This window comes from Phyllostomus discolor, chromosome 6 (assembly GCF_004126475.2).
Source record: "Phyllostomus discolor isolate MPI-MPIP mPhyDis1 chromosome 6, mPhyDis1.pri.v3, whole genome shotgun sequence".
Taxonomy (NCBI): domain Eukaryota; kingdom Metazoa; phylum Chordata; class Mammalia; order Chiroptera; family Phyllostomidae; genus Phyllostomus; species Phyllostomus discolor.
The window spans coordinates 112,084,319-112,109,463 of NC_040908.2; the positions used below are offsets into that span (position 1 = coordinate 112,084,319).

The window sequence follows — 25,145 nt, forward strand, 5'->3', positions numbered from 1 at the left end:
TCACATGGTACTTTAACTTGTAATTTAAACATATTTAGTAAACTAAGTTTTTAAAAGCAAGGGTGTGTGCATTCTGCATCAGGGCTTCTCAAATGTTAATGTACATAAAACTCACCTAGGGGTCCTGTCACAATGCAGATTCTGATTCAGTAGCTCTGGGATGGGTCTTGAGCTTCTGTGTTTCTAACAAGCTCCCAGGTGAGCTTCTCCTGCTGCTTGCCCATGGACCACACACTTGGATTAGCAAGGATCCCTGTACATCCAAATATAAAGGGTGGGTGGGTGATGAAAACATCCGTACCCTCCTGGCCTGGAGTCTAGACAAGGTGTTTGCAGTGACCATCTTCTCAGTGTCCAATTATGTTTTTCTGCCTATAACATCCTTCATGAGTGCCAAGTCTGGCTAACTTGGTACTTATCCTGGTCACACATAGGTATTAGTCAGCCCGGGGTGTCAAGAGCAATGACTTTAGAATGAATAGAAAATTCACTAGGAAACCTGCAGGGCTCCCACAGTGTAAACCTGATTGATCTACATGGAGGTGCATACTGCATGATGACAGTGAAATGACTCACCTGATGTCAAAGCACAGAGGGGCATCATCTTGTACCCCAGGAAGACCTCCTTTTGCACTGTGTGGTGTCACAGGGGCATCTAAGTAAGGAGAAACACTGAGAGGCTGGTTATCTGACTGACTTTCAGCAGCACAGAACCTCCACTAACCATAGTGGTCAAAGCATCTACAGACACTGTCCCATGTGATTGTCCTTTAAACAGTTTATCATCGACTTCATTTGACCAGTGATGAGTCATCATCTTGCTTATCTAGTTCTTCTCGTGTACGCAAAACAAGAAAGAATGTACATCTGACTTTGAAGTGCATACTTTGATTGCACAGGTCAATAAGGGGAGTTCATATGGGAGGTGACTGTGAGGCTATGGCTTTATAGTCTGGCCTGCTCAGGGCTCCAGCTGTGTGAGACCTTTAGCATGTTACCTAACTTAAGTCTTCAGTTCTGCATTTGTCAAAAGGGGCTGTTAGAATAAATGAGATAGTCCATGTTAAATGTTTAACACAGACCCTGGCATGCAATTAGTGCTCCACACATATTAGTTATGTTTATCAATGATAGTTATTGGCACATTTATGTTACTAAGATACTTTATTGATATAACACTATATTTTAGGGTTTTTTAATTTATCAGTTTTAGAAAGAGAGAGAAACATCAACTGGTTGCCTCCCGCATGTGTCCCAACCAGGGGTTGGACCTGCGAACTAGGCATGTGTTCTGACCAGGAATTCAACCAGCAACTTTTTGGTTCACAGAATGATACTGAGTCATGTGTCCAGGTCTACATTTTAGGTTTTTTTATCATAATAAAAACACATCACATTAAATTTACCATCTTAACCATTTTTAAGCATACATTTAAGCAATGATAAGTATATTCATACTGTCATGCAACAGATCTCTAGAACTTTTTTGTTTTGCACCACAAAAATTTGATATCCGCCCTCTCTCCCAAGCCCTTTAAATCTTAGTTTTATTTCTTGAGTATATTGAAATGAACCCACTCCATATACCCTCAGCTCCCTGTCACTACTGAATAAACACATAGGATTTGAAGTTAGAAAATTCAGGTACAAGACTTAGCCCTGAATTATGCTAACTGCATGAATGTCCTTGTACCAATTACAAGCTTTGATTACATCATCCACATCTGCAAGTAAGTACATGAGTATGACCTGTATATTATTGGTAATTAGTCTCTGATTACTCCCTTCTTCTATACCCCTCCTCTGTGTTTCTAAAAGTCAACCATTTTAGCACTTAACATGTTATATTGAAATTATCTGCCTTCTGTGTCTTCCCTTGAGTAGATAGATGGAAAATACCTTGTGAGCTCGGGTTAGGTGTTAATTCTAACCTAATTTTGCATGTGTTAAACAGAACCGTTCAGGACAGTGTATTCACCTCATTATTCTTCTCTCATTTGCTCCCTGGGGCCCCATTTTCATGATGTTACATTTTCCCTTTGTTTAACACCCTCCTCTAAAAACTTTGGCAAAGTGCCTGCCCACAACAGTGATTGCTAAGGAGGAACAGACCAATCCTATGCAGTGCGGACAGCCATAAGGGAAAGTCAGAAAGTCAGAAAAAGAAAGCCTACCTGGGATTTTAGACTGTACCTCTCCTTTCAGTGACTACCCAGTTATGCTTGGAACCCTCTTTCTCCTGCTTCTTCTGTCAAGTATCTAGAGAGGCCAAGAGCTGTCTTGTTGTTACTTTCCAAATGATTTGGGGCAAATCACTTCCAGGTACAACAAGCTCTGTTCCTGCAGATCTGCATCAACAGTTAATTTACAGAGCCAAGGTTCACCTTCTGAAGCAGAAGCCAAGACAGTTATGTAACCTCAAGTTCTCTGTTGGAAAAAAAAAAGCTCTGCAGATGCTCAAAAATCTAAATTAAATTCCTGACTTGCAGTTCAACCACCAAGCATCATGGGCAGTCTAAAGAATATTACCAACACTAAGGTGGTGACTGTAATGACCCCAAATGAAGCACTGTATTCATCTTCCAGCCAGTGTGATTTAAAGTCTGCCAGATCAGCTGGCCACAAAGCATGCTGAGGTTCAGCTGAACTTTATGATGTGGTTTGTTGCTTAATGAACAATCTTCTTTAAAAAATTATTTTGCAAAATTTGTTCATACGCACTTCTGATTTAAGAACTTTTTTTCCCTCAGAAAGATTCTTTCTTGATGAAGCATTCATGACCTAGATTGAAAGGGGGTCCAAAGAGAATGGATATTATTGGCAGCTACCCTAGACTTACACTCATCTCTTACCTTTGAGAGAAGAAGGGAGCAGGCAGTGGTTGAGTGCATGCCAGACCCCAGGCACTCTGCCTGTCTTCCCAGTAAGCAAGTCATCAGATGATATCAGGGAAATGGGCACCAGCAACTTCATATCAGAAACTATGAAAAACAGGAAATAATATGTCCAAGGTCACTCAACTACTATATAAAAGAGATGGAATGCAAATCAGATCTTTCTGTCATGACCCAAAGAAGGTGCCCACTGCCCCCAACAACACCTTGGAAATTGCCCTTCAGCCATCTAATCTCTTCCACAGAAACTGGAGTCCACATCCTATCAAATAATGGCTCGGGAATAGAGCCCTAAGTCTTCAGAATCTAAACTCAAATTGTAATTAAATATTATGAATTAACCAAGTGTTTTAAGAAACTATTTAGCTATACAATAAAATGAGACAGGAAATATTATGAAGTAAGCAATTTTTGACCATAGTTTACAAGTGATATCAATATTTTTTAAATGTGAACAGTTTTATTTGGTACTAGAGGCACATAGAGAAGTGTGGTATTTTCTAACTCTTTAAATTGCTGCTTCTGGAGCATTTTTTAAAATTTTATTTTAATTGTTGTTCAAGTACAGTTTTCTGCCTTTTACCCCCATCCCAGCCCATGTTCAAATATTTTTACAAATTGTGATCATATTGAGATTAAAGCCCACTCTTGAGAGTAAGTCCCAAATTTCCAGTCTTATTTTATGGCATCACCTTCTTTAGATTGTACAGCTCTTTTTTTCTTTGTAGTCAGAATTTGGGACTCTATTTTCTTCCAGCCAGAAGTTAGTTAGCAACCTATAATGCATTTACTCATTTTCAGTAAATGCATTATACTGAATTTTGCAAAAGCAAATGTACTTGCTTTGGGATGATGAATTTTACAAAAGCAAATGTGGGATGATGAATTTTGCAAAAGCAAATGTGGCTCATTGCTTTATTTGACAGTCAACAAATATTTATTGAGCACCAGCTATGTGCCAGATACTGTCCAGATACTACAGACTTTGTGTTCTAGAGCTTTTCCCATATGTGCTACAGTGGACATTACAAAAGTCATTGGGTCCAGTTTAGAAACTGTAACTATAGGGGAAACACTAACAGCATATATTTTCTAATAGTGATAATAATAGCTAATATTGCGCATTTGCCATGCATCAGGCTCTAATGGTGAATACTTTTAGGTACATCTCATGTGATCTTCAAAATAAACCTTGTGATGGAAGTACAATTAGTATCATACATTTTTAAAGGAGGAAATCTTGGCCTAAAAAGATTATTACATAATTTTCTTAATACTGTATAGCTAGTAAGGCTATCAATAGGTCAAAGGTAAGGGTGTAACCCAGGCCCAACTGACAGAAACTCTACATTTTTTTAAAGATTTTATATATTTATTTTTAGAGAGAGGGGGGAGAGAGAGAGAGAGATATCAATGTGTGGTTGCCTCTTGTGCACCCCCTACTAGGGACCTGGCCTGCAAAGCAGGCCAGCATTCAATCCACTGAGCCACACCAGCCAGGGAGAAAGTCTACATTTTTAACCGCTATATGTTCTGCCTTCCAGAAAATTGCATTTTGTTAGGGTCAGCAAATGTGCTGGGTTCTGGCATATGAGACTGAATGAGACAGATACAATTTCTGCTTTCAAGGACAAGTCTTTATACAGCAATAAGGAAAGAAAGAACAAGAAAAAGAATCCCAATCCTGGAATCATTAAAAAAGATTTTTTAAATGTTTTTTTAAAATGTTTAAAAAAGAACAAGTCAACCTGGGGGAATGGACACTCAAATAGTGCCAGGTATTGGTGATAAAACATGAGTAAGACACCATTCCTGCCCTCAGGAAACTCACACTCTTGTCAGAGACAAATACAGAAACAGAAGCTCCACCTAGCAATGAATTTCTACTTCTGATTTCCTTCTTGGGAGACCTCTGGGTTCTTGTGGCATCAGGAGAGACAGTATTGCCCTTGGCCTCTGCAGCCAGTCTGTAAGCCTCATCCTCAGTCCACTATTTACTAATGACCTCAGATGAACTACTTAGCTCCTTAACACATGTTTTCCTGTATTTTAAAAAGAGGTGAATGTATAAGCCAGTTCATGGAGTTGACTTTGAGGATTAAGTGAGGAAATGAATACAAAGTTTCTGTTCCTGATCCACACATGTTAGTTATTGTTATCCCATGCCCTCACACGGCTTAGAGGAACCTTGCAGGTGGTGCCATCTCTTTTCTCAGCCTCACATCTTTTCTGCTAAACTAACAAGGTGTTGCTACAGCAACCACCTTGATACAGGTGTGACCAGGCACCACTTTGCCTCAACTGCCACACCCATCTCTGCTTTCTGCCCAGGAGTGCACTCACCATCCTGGCATGCACAGAACTGGAAGTGCAAGGGAGTGACTCCCCATGTGGCAACTCTAGACAGTGGAAGTTGCAGAGGCATGAGGGAACTGGCAGATAGAGGCTCCCCTCATGCTTTGGAGAGAGAGTTCTGAACTGCATTATAGATGTTCCTCAAAAGCCCCTGGAGAGATTTGAGTCTCAGTTGTCCACCACAGTGAATAGTCTGACAATACATCCTTGCTTGGCCTTTCCTCCTTCCAAACTCTCCCTTCCTGGTTCTTTGTTCTTCTTCCCTGGGAACATGGCTCAAAAGGAATTCTTACATGCAAGTCTGTGAATGAGGGTCTGATTTCCAGGGGATTGTGGAAATGGGCATAAGGAGGAATAAGACTGGGGGAGTGGAAACGAGAGGTTTTCAGACTGAGAAGCGGGTCATCCAAATCAATGCCACCTCATGGGTGCGGATCTCCTCTGTTACTATCTCTGCCGAGTGGTCACCAGCCACTGATTTAACATGTCCTGTGGAAGGAATGTGCCATTTCCAATGTGATTTACTGACAGCCTTATATCCCTGGCACCTAGAATAATATCCGACATAGGATAAGAGCTTAATTAAAATTGTTGAATAAATTTTTAAGTGAAGAAAACTTGCATTTACGTAATGACTGCAAATCAACCTTCCTTTGCCTTCTAAACATTAGATCTAATTTTTCTTCATATGCTTTGAAACCCATGTGTGGTTCTTTTTCCATAAAGAAAATTAAATGTCAGGGGATCTATCTGTAAGTCTTTTTATGATGTTCTTTAAAAGAATAATAATGGAAGTAAATACAACAATGACTGTTTATACCTTATTTAGTTGGTGTAGGAATTTTTTTATATCTAACATAGTATTTTTAGAACAGCAGCAGTGTAGAAAGTAAAGTAGATTTGGAATCAAAGGGTCAGAAGTGTAGTCTGAAGAATTTAATATTCGAGTGACTTAAAGGTAAGGTTCAGTACTTCTCTAATTAAAAAAAGGTAAGGTTCATTTTTTTCTGCTTAGTTATATTTTAAAAAATAACTTTTTTCTGATAATAATGGCATTATATGTTTATTGCTGAAACTTTGGAAGATACTGAAGTGTGTTTAAAAAGAGAAAAAGAAAGGAGAGATATAAGAAATAATCCATAATTTCTGCTACCCAGAAGCAACTGCTGTTCAACATGTCAGCTTATTTTATTTCAGTCCTACTTCTGTGCATAAAATATATAGGGTAGGTTATATTACATGTAAATATTCCCATCTTAGATAATTTTAGTTACATGATAGGGGGTTAGCAGTGTCATTTAACATGTTATAAACCTGTTTAATGCCAACAGAGTTTTTCATGTTTTCAGATGCATTTTTCCATATAGCCACTGTCCATAAAAGTTTTCCTTAGAAAATTAAATATTTTAAATGAATACTTTATTGTGATTTTTCTAATTATAAAAATGAGTAAGAAAAAATAAGAAATAACAAGAAAATAATGCCTATTGATTTTCTTGCAGGTCTTTACAACTTTTTTCTACATTTTATAAAATTGAAATCATACCATATATAGTACTTGATAACTTCCTTTTTCATTTAGTAACATTTTATAGACATTTCCTCATGTCATTACCTTTTTTTGGTAAAAGTTAATTTTAAAGAGAGCTAAGATTCTATCATGCAGATGTGATACTATTGGTTTTACCAATTTGCCATTATTAAGCCTCTAGGATGTTTCTAAATTTTTTCACTACTATAAATAAGATTGTCATGATGAGTGTTAGGTTAGTCTGTTATGGGTCATTTATGGTGATGTGGTAGCTTTCATAGCTCCCCTCTAAAAAACCAAAGCTTTTCATGGTAGTTAGCATGGAAAATACAGTTTATTTTGGAGTATGAAATTTTTTTGCTGAAAGTTTCATGTGCTCCATTGTATCAATGGTGGGCATTAAATATTACAATATTAGGTTAATAAAGTACCATCTTCTTTGTTGGTCACTATTGTTTTCATCATTGGGTCACCAGGATCTAGATTATGGGATTTCCATGATGTTGAAGAGTGATTCCCTTTATAGTCAATCATAAGGGACCTTTGTGATAAAACATTTGTGGGCTATGGAGGTAGGTAATGAGCTTTTACTAGTTAAAGATACCAGGTTAAAAGGCAAGAGCCTGTGGTTTCCCTAGGTTTATATGAGAGTTCAGTCCTGTCTGTGAAATGCTTGCACAGCACAGATGTTATAGAGGATAATGTATGTTCCCCACTGAAGACTGGATTGATGCATATTATAATCTATAGTGTATTTGGGAAGACCTGCAATTCCTTAGCAACAGAGTGTATTTGCTTTCCTTCTACCACATCCTCTCCTAAATACATCTGTATGGACTACAGAAAAAATTGCTTGTATTTAGCAAACCTCATCTGTTAGCTCTTCTTTCTGCTCCAGCTCTAGAGACATAAGGTAACTTGAGAACTTCTGAAAGTAAATGCTTTGATTAGCATTTATTGATCCATGAAGTTCAGCCTAGCTAAGGGAAGCTTTCAGTGTGCGGAAAAAGAGAGATTAGTGTCTCCAACCTCGGTTCCACACACAGGAATTAGAGCTTTCACTGTTCTAGCCCAGCCAGAGCATGGCACAATTTAGAAGTGCAAGCTGACCTGGCTTCTTCCTCTGCTACCCACCCCTGGCATCCTTCTGCCCTCAGATTTTGATCTACTGACACTGCTGTCCAAATCACCTACTTCATACTTACAGGTAGTAACAATAGCCACCATTTGTGGAGCTACATCAGTCTCTTGGTATAGATGCTTGGCATTAGTTATTCCATCCCATGAGATAGATCGAATTTTACTTCTTTATAGATAAAGAAGTTGAAATTCACAAAGATTTTTAAAAATCCCTAAAATTCCTAAGTTCACGACATTGCTAAATACAAGGCATTTGAAAGCTTGTGTCTTGATCCCTTCCATTTTACTCCATATCCTTTTGCCAATACCGACACATAGTTCTTTTGTACTAAAGTGAACTATTTAAGAGATTTATTTACAAACAAATAAAAAGTAGGGGCAGGGGAGTTGGGGTGGGCAGAATTTGCTTATGAAGTCCTTACCCCAAGTCAGTTCTGAGTTGGCAAAGAAAGTTAAGCTCCTGGCAAGATCAGGCAAGATGCTCTTTCAGTAGATACCTTGTGAGGCTGGCTAAGATAGTATGAAATTATCTTTCTGCCATAATAATATGGAGCACTCTCAAGACATTCCCCTGTCAGACATTCCTCAGAAATGTTGACTATTTCTCAACCTCTAATTAAAGAAGGTGAGTTGTCAAACACACCAAATTACACAAACTTTTATGTGTACTCAGCCCTATGTGTCGAGCCTCCTGGCCCTCTCTAGCCTTCCCTTTCGGGCTGGCTGTTCATTCCCTGAGACCTGTTCATACCATTCTTCTCGCCCCTCCCTACCAGTGCCTGTGCCCTTCCTGCAGCTTTTGTCCCAAAGGCCTTGTATGTACGTGTTTTAAGCCCTATGTCAAGCATCAGGTCCTCCAGGAAGCCCCTTTCTCATCCTTGTAACACACTGTCTTCATGCCCCAATATGCCTGCCTGATTTGCCATGGTGTACCCAGTGCCATATTGCCTTCTTTGTTCAACTGCCCATGCTGCGCTGAGAACTTCCTGTGTCCTATTCTTGGATTTCCTTTGCCTGACCCAAAGCTTGGCCTGAAATGGTTCCTAATTAATGATGGTTTAGTAAATGGATGAAGGAATGAAAAGATAGATGATGATGATAACGGCTAACATTTACTCAATTATCTACTATATCACAGGCACTTGCTAAGTATCTTAAATACATTATCTCTTTTGATCCCCATAACATCCCAATAAGGCAGCATTTTATTTATCCCTGTTTTACTGATGGGATAATTAGAATTCAGCAAGGTTAAGTAACTTGCCTAAAATTACTTAACTAATGACTGATAGAATTAGGGGTTGTGCTCAAATCTGTCTACTTTCTGAGCTGGAATTCTTAACCACCATAGCTAACGATATGGCAGCTCCACACAGGATGTCTTGTCACCATCTCCCAGACCCCTGCCTGCTCGCTCCTTTTGTAGAACCTACTTAAAGGAAGCATCTAACAAAACCAAGACATCCTGTTGTGTGCTAGTTCCCCAACAAGTACCTAAAATGGTACTTTTCTGTGTTCCAAATACAGTGTCTTAATCCTAAAGGAACTAAGAATTAGAATCTTTATTTTGCAGCTACTTAGCATAACCCTAAGTAAAACAAGCAGTACTAGAACAATTATTTGGGTTACAATATCTGAATCCTCATGATTTGTTGTAATTTCCTACTTTTTGTATCTGAGTATTAAATCTTTTTCAGTGCAGATGGAGCAAACAATGTAGATTATTAAATTTTGTGACTGTATAAAGGTTTCTATACAGAGCTAGATTTTTAAAAAATTATTTTTATTCCATTGTGGCATTTTCAATTAATCCACTGAGATGTATGCTTTACGGACATTGAAGCTTTTTTTAGCAACACGGTGAAAGAAAGTGACATTTCCTTGGCATCTGTTCATCTTTTCTCAGGTTTTGTTCTGAGGCATGCTTGTTTTTAAATCATTTCTAGCTCATGGACAGACTTGATCTGTGTTGGAGTTGCAGGTCTCTCTCTCTTTTCATACCATTTAGTTCACCGTGTACAAGTTCCTGGGTAAAGTCTCCATCTTTATTTCTGGATGGGCTTTTGCCCTGAATCCCCAGGAATGGGGCTGGATGACGGAGGAGCAAACCAGCACATCATGGCTTTTCTGCTCGTTAAGCCTCCATAAGAGCCTCTGCAACTTGTCTCTATCTCTCTTTGGATCTTGAGGAGAAAGTAGGGGCCAAAGAAGAGCTCCTTCCCACTCACTCAAAATGAGATGATCATCCCCCCCGCTAATGTGTTTTTATGTTTGCTCTGTGTCAGGTCTCATACTTAGCTCTTCAAATAGATTATTCCATTTAATCTTCAAAACAACCTAGGAGGTATATACTGATTGCTACCTTTATTTTCCTATTTAAAATCATTTAAATATTTTATTTTTACTAGGTGTTTATTGAAAAGCTTTTTCCTCTCCTGTCCCCATTCACCTTACATATCTGACTATTATTTTTAGTTTTTTATTCATCTCTCTGGAGTTTCCTTTGCAAATATAGCAAATTAAATATGTATACACACATTTTTTTTCTTTTTACCCCTTCCTTCCACACCAAAAAGAACATCCTGTGCACTCTGTTCTGTACTATTCTTTTTTGACTTACTGACATGTCTTGGAGATCTTGCTATGCCCATACATGGACAGCTTCTCCATTCTTATTTTTGCAAGTACATAGTCACCTAATGTAAATTGTGCCATCGTTTTATTATTCCAATTTTAAAGATGAAACCAGAGCAGAGAAGGTTAAATAACTTTCTTAAACTCAAGAGAAGGAGAGAATTTCCCCATGCCACCTGCCTCTGAGCCCAGGATCACAGAAATCTGCGGATCATGGAACAAGGAAGGGCCGCGCTGCCCGCCACTGCCAGTTCGGCAGCCCGTTCCTTCTGCTCCCTTTCATACCTCTGCCCTAAGGCGCTGCTCAGAGTCCTGTGGTACTGCTTCCAGTGGAGTGTTTTGACGTGTGTTGTTTTTTCCTCTCCATCTTTTTCAACCCACTGGATACATTTGGGGTCCTATCTCTCTGCTCATGTCTGCCTTTATTGAGAACCTTTGGATGTTTGTTCTAGACATCTGAGGAGTAGTTATTTATGATGAGCCTTAGAAACTTGATGTTTGGCTGCAGGGCATAAAGTTTCTGATGTTTGTGTATATTCAGAATTTTTTTCCTGCCCTTACTAGACTTCTGTCTGGAGACCGCTGTCCACCTGTCCACTTGTCAAAAACCCAGTTATTGTTTAAGCAGCAAGAGCTACTGATAATTTTGGTCACCATTTATCAGCCTGTCAACCCAACTGATCCCAGCTGGCTGGTTCTGAACTTGTGGCTGCAGACCCCAACTTTACAACCACACTTCTGAAAGGCAACATAGGTTGTGGTAAGGGTGAGATAATTTAATAATGGCTGCCAGAACTGAGCGAAAGCTCAGTAAAGATCATGATGATGGTGATGAAGATCTCACGCAATCTTTCAAAATCATGGGAATTACAAGTACAATTGTTATCCCTATTTTACAGTTGTGGAAACTGATGCTTAGCAAGGTTTTCGTTTTGCCAGAGCACACATAGTCATGAAGTGATAGGGTGAGATTCAAATCAAGGTCCTTGGAGGCTAGTGCTATTTCTATTATATCATGAAATCACATCAGAGGAGCCCCATGTTACCAAATGGCACATTAAAATACATAGTTAATAAGACACTATACATACAGCCCAAGTTCACTCACAAAATAATCTTACTATGAGAAAGGTTTGTGATTGGCACAGATTCTGCTGTGTTCTTCAGTACATTACAATTATATTAAAATAAACAACCACTCCCATTTCTGCAAATCCATCATCCATATTTTTTCAGTCTCAGAAATCTTTGAAACAAGTTTTTTTAGCCAGTTTCAAAAAGAATATTTTCCTTTCATTAATCCTAATTATTATATTAATAGTTACCATACTTGTCACATGCCAGGCACTATAATAAGCATTTTACGTCTATTATCTCTTATACTTCCCATGACAACCTTATCAGATAGGCATTACTATTATTTTCATTAGCAAGGTTGAGGCTTGAGTGAGGTTAAGTGACTTGTCCAAAGTCATAACAGCTTAATAAGTGGCAGAGGCCAGATGTCAACCCAAGCCAGCTGGTGACCAAAAGCCCCTTTGTGAAATCACTGTTTTACTATAGCTTCCTCTCCCCGGTGCTAGACCACTGGTGGCCACCTCTACACGTCCTCTGAGTCCATGGGCCAAGCCTACTGCAAGTCCTTAGAATTATTTCTTAGTGGTCAGAGATTTCAAATTCAGCATCATACCAGTTGGGTCACAATGCTTTGGGCCTCTCTGTTCAGGAAAAGATATCAGAATGTGGTACATGTGATAGTTTTTTTAATTCCACTTTCATTGTGAGCACCTTTAAATGTTTTTTTTCAAAGCTTTTTACATATGCTATTTCATTTGTCAAGTCAGAAACTTTTCTCAGGCTACTAATGGAATTCCCCTTCCATACGCCCAACACATTCCATTCTTTTTCTAAGCAAGACCATTCCCAAATATGGTCTTTCCAAATTATATATTTAAAAACCACTTAAGTTATTAGGAGTTCATTTCTTTAAAGGAGAGTTCCAAAAATTGAACTCACTCTGGCTTAAAGAACCAAGTGTATTCAATCAAATCCTAAAGTAAATTAGATACCATCTGCTTCCCAAGACTTGGGGAATGCAGATCTGCTACTTGGAAACCTTGTTTGAATTAATATCACAATAGGGTAGTGGCCTGTGGTTTGATTAATTACTAATGACTTCATACATAAAAGTAATTTTTCCTAAGTGAATTCTTTGGATGATTAAATGTCAAGTATGTGTTATTATTTTTGAGTCAACTTCATTTTCTTTCTTAAGTAACAAATGTGAACATGTTCACTTTAGTTGAACATGTATTGAATACCTACTATATATTAAGCATTGCTAAAGGCACTTTGGATTGCTTGATAGAAAAAATAGAACCCAGCCTTTTCTGCTGCCTCCTTCTACAATACAAAGTGTTCTGAACCAGTGATTTGAAGGCAAAGAGCATGTCTTGTTGCTCTTTATGGAACACCTAACATATGACTTTGTCTATGGGAAGGTTTTTTTTGTTTAAAGTGAGTGACTTTTTGCTTCTTTTGCTTTCATGAAGGGAACTATTGGCAGTCTTGGGTCACAGAAAAGGGCATTCATACCTCTGGGTGCTGTGACAGAGAATAACTATGGACTTGATACAAATCCTCTTATCTCGGGGTTCCCAAGTTGCTTTGCAACTATAATAGCAATGATACTTCTTGCATCTGTGACTGTGAGCTCTTTCATATCAGGAACTGTGTCTTAGTCCTCTGTTTCCTTACTGTGGTATACATAATACTCTGCACATAAAGCATTCAGTCAGTATTTATTGAATTAACTAATCACAGGCTGTTTCATTTTCCTCCCAGAGAGCAGAGACCATGCATTCATTTTTTCCATTCCCATCTTTCCTATAGTGCATTGTGATGCACTATTTTTCCTAATACATGACCAGCTAATGCATTTTTTTTGATAAATACATTGTCAGTAAATGAAGACTTATGGTCTGCAAGTCTCATCTCTCCCTTGGTTGAGTTCTTTGTACTACCATTTTGCTTTTTCAGGGCAAAACCCCAAAAAGTATGAATCAACACATGAGTGCCTTTCCTGACTGGTTTGCCCATGAGTGAACAAGTCTTCTCATACTGTGGTACAATTTCGCGCTCTCACCTGACAAGTTGGGAAACAGGGAAGGATTCATCTAAAGTCACATAAAGAGACTTCACTAAAGCTGAAACCAGAACCAGGTTTTATGACCTCCAGGCCAGATTTCTACCTTCTTAATCCTTTCTGCCCTCTTTCCCTTTCTTTACATCCTGACTGAGGCCACCCGAGATCAGGCCTATCCCTCCCTCCCTCCCTATTGCTCCTGACTGTTTTGCTTTGCTGCCAGCCTTAACACCTCCAACTCGGCCTCCACATGGTTGCCACAGTGATCTTCTAAAGTGCAAATCGGATCATGTTTTTTAAAGTCCTTTAGATGTTCCCACCACTTGAGATATAGAGTCCACTCTCCTTCACGTGGCCCACAGGGCAGAGAAGGATTGGCCCCTGACGCCCAGGCCTGCCTCTCATTTCTCTCCCTCAGAGCCTATTTCCCAGCGGGATCCTAACCTTCACTTGTTTCATGCCAGTTAGCACAGCTACCCCCATTCTTCCTACTCTCTCTGCCCAGAACATCATCTTAACCTGTCTCCTTGGTAGACAGCAGCTTCTACGGTCTTCTGGGTAGACACACAGGGGTCTTTTTTACTGAACCTAAATTTCTGTCCTCTGTCCTCCCCACACATACTTCCTCCCTCAATAGAGCTGATCACTAAACACCTCATGCATCCTTCTCCCTTAACACCTGTAATGCTTCTTTCACTTAGTATGTGAATTCATTTCTCTCCAAGGAGGCCGTGAACTCCTTAAGGACAGAGGCTGGGTCTTATTCATATTTGCATTCCCAGAACCTGGCAGTAGGTCAGGCATATAATAGACATGCCATTACACAGCTGCTGACTTTCTGGAATAAATATAACTTCCATAACCCTTCACAGTAAATGAACTCAACTTATGGTTTTCTTTCAATTAAGCCTCACATGGAATAAGAGTTATATTACGTAAGACTTAAAGGAAGGAGAATATATTTAAAGAAAAGTGGCACTTAAAAATGTCTTGCATTTATGGGTGGTAAATGAATATTTCACAGGCAACATGGAATAATGTATCAGTATATTGGTTATACAAAGTGGCCAGAGGTCCACTGACCATTTCTTTGGAGCCCTTTGTAACAGCCCCTACACTGTCTCTCTCTCTAGCCCCTGATTTACTGCAAGGAGTCAGTGTAGTTACCTATTAAGTGAAGAGCACTTGGGTCATCTTCAGATCTTTCATCATGGAGTAGACTTTCAGCTATTTTTCCAGCTCAGTTGTTAAACTCATTCCTGCCTGATTTACCAATTACTGAATTGTTCATTTGTTTATTTATTTATGATGCAAGTCCCTGGGCTTTGACACAAGATGCACAATGCTACTCCTCCATCTGGATTAAAATAGAGCATACTAAGGGAAATGAGAGAAACAGTAGGACCAAGGAAAGCAGAAAGAAATTTCGATTCTTGTTTCTTGCTTTATGAGTTTGTGCTGGGAGAGGGAAGTTATTTTCAGCAGGAAGATGTGCTTTCTATCTGGAAGTTCACATTTCTACCTGCAATGATCTGATATCAGAAATCTATGAGATCTGAGTCCATGAATGACTTTATGAATCATGCTTAGACAAGCTAGTCTCTGGGGCCCAGGACTATGGCCTGTGTTCTTCCCCTTTCCTGTCTGTTTCATTATCCTCTCGGGCATTTCATATGCCTGAATGCAGACAGCCTTGGAGGACATTCTGCCTACGCAATGAGCAAGAATAGGCAGCTTGGCCTTGTGTGTCCTGGATTCTCCAGTAACAGAGCCATTCACCTTGGTAATACATTTCATTCTTCAGAGTCAGGAAGAGTGCGGTGGTTAGAGATGTGGGCTTTTAGCATCTATCAGGGGCTGGTCAGAGTCCCAGCCCTGATGCTCTCCACCTGGTTGGTGATGGGGATGCTGCTGTGTTTAACCTCTCTCAGGCTCACTTTCCTTATCTCATAAGTGGGGCTAATAATAATAATACTTATATAATAAACTTGTTAAGCTTGTTGAGAAGATTAAACAAGCTATATAAAAGGACTTAACAGCAAACACTTGAAAATCATTAGCTATTTTGTATAAGATCTGAATGTACTTGAACTTTATTCAACCACTTGTCCTCACAGTGTCCCCTGTGAGCGGAGGCGGCATTGGCCACCTCTGACAGAGGGAAGGGGATCACAGACCTGAGACCCCTGCCGCAGGGATTGTTCCCTCTCCATTCTGCCATCTTTTGTTGTGATTTCGTATCCTCCGTTCACCTTTTCTAAAGCATGACTCAGAACTTTTATTTCTGACAGTGATTCTTCTGAATGAGAGACAAAAACAATCAAATATTTTGGCATTATTCACCAGGAGAGCTAATAGCTCTCTTTGCCTCCCACATTTAGAGAAGGATGGATTCTGCTTTAGAAAGCACTGAGCATGGATGCTACACAATCCGACTGGGTCACATCTCTGATTTGTATTGTTTTCCCTTTTATCAAAGGAGAAGGCAACAGGGTGTGTGTCCTCCATGAAGGAGAGCAGGAGAGACGCGCAGGGCTGTGGGTGCAGAGCTGCGCGAGTTCTCTACGCACCCTGCTGCTGCCCACGGCCTGATAGCATGTGGCCTGCTGTTCACTCGGCCCTTTCTGAAGGGACAGGGAATCCTTTCAAGGATTCAGCTTCCCCAGGTTGGGAAAGCGGATTGGAAGCCGTGTACCCTGTCCAGACTGTCTATGTGACAGTATTGTGACAGTGTGACAATGACTATGTGACGGTATTAGAAGTATAGCTGTATTTGCCAAACAACCTTCCTCTATGCCCTCAGGACCCCAGGCCCCTCATCAGTTTCTGTCAGACAATTGGAAAGAGTTAAAACTATAACAGTAATGTATTTGTTATGATAATACTAGCACTTGTTATAACAAAATCTCAATATGAATGATGGTTTAAAAACAATAGGAGTTTATTTTCTTTCTCCTGATGTCCAATACTTACCTTTAACCCTCCTTTGGGCAGAGATTCTGGGACTCTCTTTATGCTCTGGTTCCTCCATCTTCAACTTAAGGCTCCCAAGGTGAAAAGATTCATTGGCATCGAGCTGGCAAAAGAACATGAGGCTTGCATGGGGAGTGTTTTTATGGGCCAAACCCATTCCATTTCATTGGCCAGAGCTCACATTCCATTGGCCAGACCTCAGACATATGGCTGCACCTAACTTCTGGGGTGGAATCTAGATTTGTGCTCTAGACGAGGAAAGGGGTTTGGTGAATCAACCCATCTCTCTCTCAAAATGATCATGACAAAAGTAACATTTCTAAAGCATTTATTAGTCATTATACTAAGTACTTTATCTACTAAATTCATATACCATATTATTCATTCATTTAACATATACAATTCAATGGTTTCAGTATATTCACAGTAGTGTAACTATTACCATAAACCATGCTAGAGCATTTTTATCATCCCAAAAAGAAAATGCACACCCATGAGCAGTCACTCCCAATTCCTCTCTACAACCTTAGGAAACCTCGAATCTACTCTCTCCTGTATAGATTTGCCTATTCTAAACATTTCATATAAATGGAATGCTTACATTCTTTTACCTACAATCCTAAAAGGTAGACAAGTGGTCCCCATTTTATAGATTTGCAGAGGGATCAGGTTGCTGAAATGATTTCTTAAAAAATTTAAACCCTGCCCATCATTCAACTCCAGAATGTTGGGCAGTGTCCCAATCATAAAGAATAATGATGCCGTGATTTTGAGGGAGAGAATGGAAGCGGTGATTGTTTGCTTGCTTTTTAATGAATGTTATAGCAAAAAAAAAAAAGCCTTGACTTCTTCATGGAGGGCTTCTTTATTGAAATAACAGATACTTACCTATTTAGTCAGAGAGCTCTAGGTTTAAAGCCAAGACCTACCACTCACCAGGTGCATACAAAGTATGTGCTGCTTAATTCCCCTTGAGTCTTAGTATCTTTATCTATAATATGGGAATAATTAATCATCATGTGCTGGAAGGATTTAATCAAATTAACTTATATGAAAGCTGTTCTTATAACTTCACATAGTTGATGCCTTGCCACTGTTATTCTTGCTCACAAGTAAAATTCTGGCTGTAATGGGGCAGCAACAGAAATTATATTAATGTATCTGGGCCTCCAGGGTACTGTCCAAAAAGAAGTAATTGTGATTCACATGGTATAGCATCCAGATTACAACCCAGGAGGGGCTGAGACCCCAGGAGGATCATGTGCACTGAGGACTGGAAAAAAAAGGGACATATTCTCCAGGATAGAAAAGCATATGCAGAGTCTGGCCTATCAACTTCTGATCTCAGCCGGGCGGAGCAGCTTGTTATAGGCACCTGCAAAGAACCAGCTGAGCCAGTGTGAGTTTGAAGTTCCTTGGGAAAGAAGATAAGCTGGCTGAGTTTCTGTAGGCAAAGAGCCAGTAATGAGGTTTCCAGAGTTCTGTCCTTTTCATCACTTTCAGCTCAGCCAGAGACGGCAAAGCCTCATTCCGAGGGGCCAAGTGTGTATGAGAGAGACTCAAGGAGGTAGTTATGAAGGAGTGAATTGTGCTTCTGTTCCACTGACCCCTTCTCCATTCTGCCCTGTCCTTAGCCATAACAGAATTAAAATCTGGAGAACACAGTGGAGGCAGTGGGAAGTTGTATTGGCAGTGGCTGCCTAAGTCATGTAACCAGACGAGGTCATCAGAGAAAAAGGGCCTGAACTTACACAGGAGCAAGGGCATACTCCAGCCTTAAAATGTTGTCCTAAAAGTCTCTGGTTCTGCCACTTCCCATTACATGACTAGTGACTTAACCTCTTTGAGCCTCCATTTCCATATAGGATTGTTATCTGGACATGATTTACAATCATGCAAGCTGTAACCCGAGTAATTCCAGTGGGCTCCATTCACATATATGGAGGTCAGTATATTGTAAACATGTAAAAGGCCAGATAATAAATATTGTAGGTTTTACGGGCCATATTCTCTCTATTGTAACTAATCAGCTCTATGGTTGTCATGTTAAAGCAACCACAGATAATACATAAATGAATGAGTATCGCTGAGTTCCAATAAAACTTTATTTATGGGCACTGAAATTTGAGTATTATATGACTGTCTCGTGCCATAAAGCACTATTCTTCCTTAGATTTTTTTCAACCAACTAAAAAGAAAATCATTCTTGGCTTATGGAGTATAAGAACACAGAGTGGGTTAGGTTTGGTCTGCATGCCATGGTTTATGTACCCCCAAAATATGCCAAAATATGTTTGATATCTTCTAGAAAGATGCAGTGGCACCTGGAATATTCTAAGAATCAAATAAGAAAGTACATGTAAAGTGATAAGCATAGTGTCTGCCCTTTATAAGTGCTTAGCAAATTGTTATTACTATTAGCCTTTTCATATACATATTAAAAGTATATATAAAAATAAAAATTATGCACGCACACACTACCTGCTATGTATATTTGGAGAGGCAGTTACATTTTGGTTGCTTAACATTTCTACTATATTAAACTGTTGTTATTATTATTAAAATGTATATTAAAATTAAAAATATAAAAACTAGCTTGAATAGGTAGTGACATTAGTAGACCACCCAGTTTTTTTATGTTTATTTTCTTTCTAACATCTCAGCATTGCCTCTTTAATTCCTAGACATGTCTTCAGCACTTGGTCTGTGCTGCGAGGTGCTCCATGAATAAATCATACCAGATCTTTTCTCTCCAGGAGCTTTGAGTATTCTCCAAAGTGGGTATATGTATCCCAACAGTATTTAAGGTGAAGCCCTTCTCCTTATATTAATTTTTCATCTCAGCCTTTAAATTTGTTTTGGTATAGGTTTTAAAATGTATATGTTGTGTCATAATACCATGGTTGTGCATCCTACAATTTATAAATATGTATGTAAATATTTAGATAATGGGGGGTTGTGCTTCAAAATTTTTTTAAAGTGATGAAGTTAGCAGTCAAAGTTTTGAAACAAGTGGTCTGGGAGGAAAACAAGCGAAAGTAGCCTAATGAGAAACAAAAATTGATATGAGTGACATAGGTTCTCATTCACAATGACTCAAGTTTTAGGACATGAATTAACATGTACTCCAGTATCTATTTTGTGGCAGGCAAGAAGCAAGATATTTTACGCTTTTAATTTCATAGTAATACAACAACTGTATGAAATAGTGTGATTATCCCTATTTTACAGATGAGGAATCAAGGTTCAATTCAGAGAAGTTAAAAAGCTTGCAAAGATCAGCTTGAATGAATCAGGACTGTCTAACTAGAAAGCATGACATTATGTACTTCAGCCTCTATGTTTTAAAGAAGTTCGTGAAAAAAGACTAATTATTTTCTTGTATTCCCAATAACTCTGATTAGTCTTTTTCTATCATAATAACTTAGGTTATTACTTGCTAGATAAAATTCCATTCCCCCAGAGATTCATGATCAACTCCTTGCCTCCCAAACCTTTTCATATCATATACTTCTCACCCTGACTGGATATCTCCTAATCATCCATCAAGGCTTAGCTTAGATATCACCTCTTCCAGGAAGTCTTTGTGACCTCACTTCCTCAGGACTAGGTTGGATGCTCTTCCCCTGGGCATCAATAGCACCTTAATGAAAGTTCTTATAAAATATTCCATATAGCTGTATAGCTAGCTATTCTCTGCTTGTTTCTCCCTGGACTGATCACCCCTTAGGGGACAGAAAGTCTACCTTTGATTGCATTGTTCTTCTGGCACCCAACAAAATAATACAGAGCCTGGGATATAAGAGGACCTCCAGTAATACTAATGGAAGAAAGAAATTTCTCTTTCATTGATTTGGAGATTGGGATAACTTTTGCAAATAGATGGGTTGAGATTTGCTTTTACTAAGTTTTCCCAGAATAGGACAAATTGGTGGATATACATTAGATTATAGGGGACCTGATAATAGTAAAGCAAAGAAAGAAAACGTATAAATGAAGGCTTTTTCCTTCTGGGTTTCTCAGAAACTGAAGAGGGTACACATACTCTCACTAAAAAAAATAATACTAATGATACATACAATTTATCAATATCTACCTATATATTTATATGTATACACATATATAAACCCATACATATTCATGAACATGAATTCATAAAAAATAGACTACCACAATTTCCATAAACTGTCTTGTGGATCACTGAATGCTCAGCAAAAGGAAAAAGTTCACAAACACTCCCCAGTCAGGCTCATCTTGCCAGTCATCCAGTTGCCCTAAATCTCCTTTGGTCCTAAAGCTGTTTCCCTCCTGCACACATAAAGCTTTATCCTTTTCTTTGAAGAGAACTAGCATTTACTGAGGACTTCTCCAATGCTCTAGGTACATCACAGAGGTGATTGCATTTAATGCTCAGACATTTGCACAAACCCACAGGACCTGAGCCTGCAGGGAAATGGATCAGGTCAAAAGCAAGCCAAGGATGTTACTGAAACAGAAAATCTTCATTAACAAAGAGGGAAGAAGGAGCAGGACAGGACTGACTGAATTTTGAAAAGAAAAAGTCCAAATTTTTGTTCAATTCGGTTATAAATGAATACTGTTAAATTGATTTATACAAATATGTGGAATGAGAGATTGCAACCATTAGCAAGGACATTTTATATATGAGCAGGAAGGAGCCTTTGCAGCTAATTGAGAGAAAAACATTCTTTTCCCCACCATCAAATGTGGCTCCATGTTAAAACCTTCTTTTTTTAAAGACAGCATTTAGACAGCATTAGAACAAACTTTTACATTTCATAGACCAGAAATATTTCAAAATAAATGTTATAGGTCAATAGAACAGCCAACTGTTTATCTTGCCAAAAAAATAAAGGTTATTAAAAAACAAGACAAAATCTGTCTATTCCCATCATTATTTCAGAAATAAAAAGACAATCTAATAGCAAAAACAATAGGGAGGAAAAAAAGAGAAGAAAACACATAATCTTATTTTAAAAAGAAGGTCATTTTAACTTGATGAAAAATCGCTGCCTCCTGCGTTTCTGATCCTGCCCTGAACCGACCAGGTCAGGGACCAGCCTCTAGGAACAAGGCTGCTGCTGTGGGCGGGCCTTCAAGTCTCACAGATCTGGGCCCTACTAATTCCTAGCCAGGAAACCTGGAGCGAGTTACTCAACTTTTCTTGGCTGCAATTTCCTCATGTGTCAGATGAGGATAATATCTGACTGTGTTAATATCCCAGGTTGCTGTTACAAAGGATCACAAACTAGGTGGCTTAGAACATCAGGAAGTACTGTCTCCTAGTTCTGGAGCCCAGAAGTCTGAAACCAAAGTGTGGGTGGGACCACAGTTCCTCTGAAGGTAGGGACTCGTCCGTTCCTGGCCTGGCTCCTGGCTTCTGGAAGGTCCTTGACTGTGTCAGCATCACTCCAGTGTTCACATGGCCTTCTTCCTCTGTGCATGTCTGTGTTTCAATTTCTGCCTTTTATAAGGACACCAGTCCTATTGGATTAGGGACTCACTCTATTTCAGTATGACCTCTTCTTAACTTGATAATGCATCTGCCACAATTCTGTTTCCAAATAAGGTCACATTCTGAGGTAATGGGGGGGTTGGGACTTCAACATAGGAGTTTTGGGAGGGAGACAAGGTAACCCACACCACTGACCACTTTCATGGAATTGTTGGAATTGCTGTAGCAAAGTCATTCAAAGGAGAAGCTGAATGCATTTCGAAGTACCAGAGTGTAATGTAAGGGTTGGTGTTTTTTTTGGACTTTTTTTGTATCCAAAATGTGATTATTAGGGTGGTTCCCCACTCATCTTGATTCAGGGTACGTTTAGTGCTGCTTCCTTCTGAAGGAACACCCTCTGGGAGCCTTGCTTCTCCTCCTGTGGGCTGGCAGGGCAGTGGAGCTGCCAGCACCCAAAGCTACCAACCTGTGCACAGCTAACCGCCGTGGTGACTTTACAGTATCCTGGGCGTTTCATGTGCATGAAGCAGGAACTGGGGCTCTGTGCCAGGTGCTTCTTCTTGTGCTTCCTCTTCTCTTCTGGGGAGGGGTGAAGGAGATCCTCAGTGAGAGGCATGTTGTCATGGAGAGGCCCTCACTGCTGGACTACAGGTTGCTAAGTAAAGAAAATTTATAATTGAGAAATTTATGATTTAATGACATTAAACAATTTATCCTAAGATATATAATTAGCCCTGGCCAGGTAACTCAGTTGATTAGAGTGTCATCCCAATAGCCAAGGTTGTGGGTTTGATCCCCAGTCAGGGCACATACAAGAACCAACAAATGAATGCATAAATAAGTGGAACAACAAATCAATCTCTCTCTCTCTTTCTCTCTCTCTCTCCCCCTCCCCCAACCTTTTCTCTACCTGAAATTAATAAATAAAAAAAACAAGAAAGATATATAATGAAGAAGTAGTCGAGATGGGCCTTTGACCACGTTCACTGAATAAATGTTCAAGTAGCCGCTACGTGGCAGACCCTGTTCTAGTGCCGTGGCCAGAACAGATAAGACCCTGGGCCTCATGGTGCTTACATTCTCATGGGAGGAAGCAAAAGTTATTGACATAAACAAATACATTTAATATAAATTTAAGGAGAGACAAGTACTATAATGAAAACAAAGTCCAGTTAGAGAGTAAAGCGCAGTGGAGGAAAGAAGATGCTGTTCTTTTCAGGACGTCAGGGAGCCGTCCTGTGAGAGCGGGAGCAGAACCCTGACTAGTGAGGAGCAAATGCTAAGTGAAAGCAGAGTGCATGCAGTGGGGCTGAGTGGGGAGCCACGAAACCAGGGCTTACCCACAAGTCGGGGGCGGGGTTCAAAATCTGTGATCTTTTTACTCTTCCTACTAAAGGCCGTAGTAAATCAATCTGCTTGTCGCTTTGCTCACCCGCCTCTGAGTTGATGTAAAACATAGCTTGGGACAGGATGACGTGTCTGAGTGTGGGCTGTGACACCAGGTTGTCTGGACTCCATTCCAGCCCTGCCACTTAGCAGCTGTGATCCTGCTTGGATTTTTTTAACCCCTGAATCTCAGTTTCCATCTGTTTCTTGCCATAATACTATCTATCTCATAGGGATGTTTTGAAGGTTAAATGAGTCTAGGCACCTAGCATACTCCCAGGCACATAAGAAGTGCCTGATAGTAGCTCTTATTACTAAAAACAGGTTTTCTAATGTTGATATCCAATGACACTAAAGAGGTGATTCTGACCTTGACTGAGGAAACAGAAAGCTCTGGCACTGCCCTTCCTCCCTGCAGCCTGCCTGTTAATGATTTTTTTGTCGATCAATGATAGCATTTCTGATTCTTGCGTGCCCCCCGTTTTCAGGGCTTCTGTGCTCTCGAGGTGGCATGGTAGGATAGAAGGACACTGTTCCTGGCATGAGAAGACCACACTTGGAAATGAGGTGACCTGAGCAAGTTACTTTATGTCTCTTGCTACAGGTTCCTCATCTGCACAGTGAGCAGACTGAACAACCCAATCCCTAAGGCTCCTTGCATCCCTCAATTTCTGCAAACACTGGACAAAGTCACTTACCTTGCTCTGGAGGCTCATAAATACTGTAGCAGTGCTACTGATACCTCTTCCGGTTGCCAAGAGGCTCAGGAAGAAAGCATTTGGTACATTGTGACATTGTATGTAAATATGAGGACTGATCTTCACAGAACTATTATGAGAATTAACCCTGAGTACTACATGTCCCTGTGTGTATGTTTGAGATGCAGGGGCTTTCCTTCACATTTTGCCAAATTTGCCTGCCCCCCCCACCACCGGGTTGGGTGGATCCACCTTAACAAGGTGTGGGGGAACACCAGAAGGGGGTGGAGGCACAGTACTGTGGTGGGAAAGCATCTTATTGGTTAATGCTGGTACATCCCAAACACCAATTACTGTATCTCCTTCTAAGGCTGATATATTTATCAGGTTGAGTTACAAGGAAATATACGCACCCAGGGAGTGAGGATGCTACATGGTCACCCCCTGTGATGTAAAATATGAGAGTCTAGGAGGGGCTGTTTTATAATTCATCAGGTTTCGCTAGTTGAGTTCTGTTGGAGTCTTAGTTATAAAGGCAAGTGTGAACCGGACGGCAGACAGGAGAACCTGGCACCAAGGAGACGGAGAAGCTGCCTTTAGTGCCTCCTGCCTCCTCCCTGCTTTGTTCCAATTATTTTGCGCCTGGTAAGTTCCCTGGCTTTGCAGCTAATCGCTGTTGTTGAATAAGCTTGGCGAATGGATCTGTAGTTCTGAATATGCACTTGCTGTCAGAAGTGTGTGTTAGTGTTTAGGCTGCTGACAAATTCCACAATTCCCTTTAATGAGCAAAATAGCTTAAAAGATGAAACAAAACCTAACGAATCAATTATTCACTCTGATCCTTGGAAGGCTGCTTTCTTTGGTTGCTAAAGTTTCTCAGGTTTCATTCTGTCGGTTTCATGCATTCGGTAAG

The 25,145-nt window shown here is 39.8% G+C and overlaps 1 protein-coding gene across 29 annotated transcripts in view; it reads left to right on the forward strand.

The window, feature by feature from the left end:
- Positions 1 to 25,145, forward strand: part of DLG2 (discs large MAGUK scaffold protein 2) — a 1,904,207-nt gene that overhangs the window by 1,677,139 nt on the left and 201,923 nt on the right. The window contains exon 1 of one of the 29 annotated variants that reach the window (XM_036030140.1): positions 24,618 to 24,877. The exons of 27 other annotated variants lie outside the window; for them this stretch is intronic. The gene's annotated coding sequence lies outside the window, so the exon portion shown is untranslated. Of the gene's footprint in view, positions 1 to 24,617; positions 24,878 to 25,145 lie in introns of those variants that run through there. One more of the 29 variants, XM_036030139.1, reaches the window with a different exon arrangement.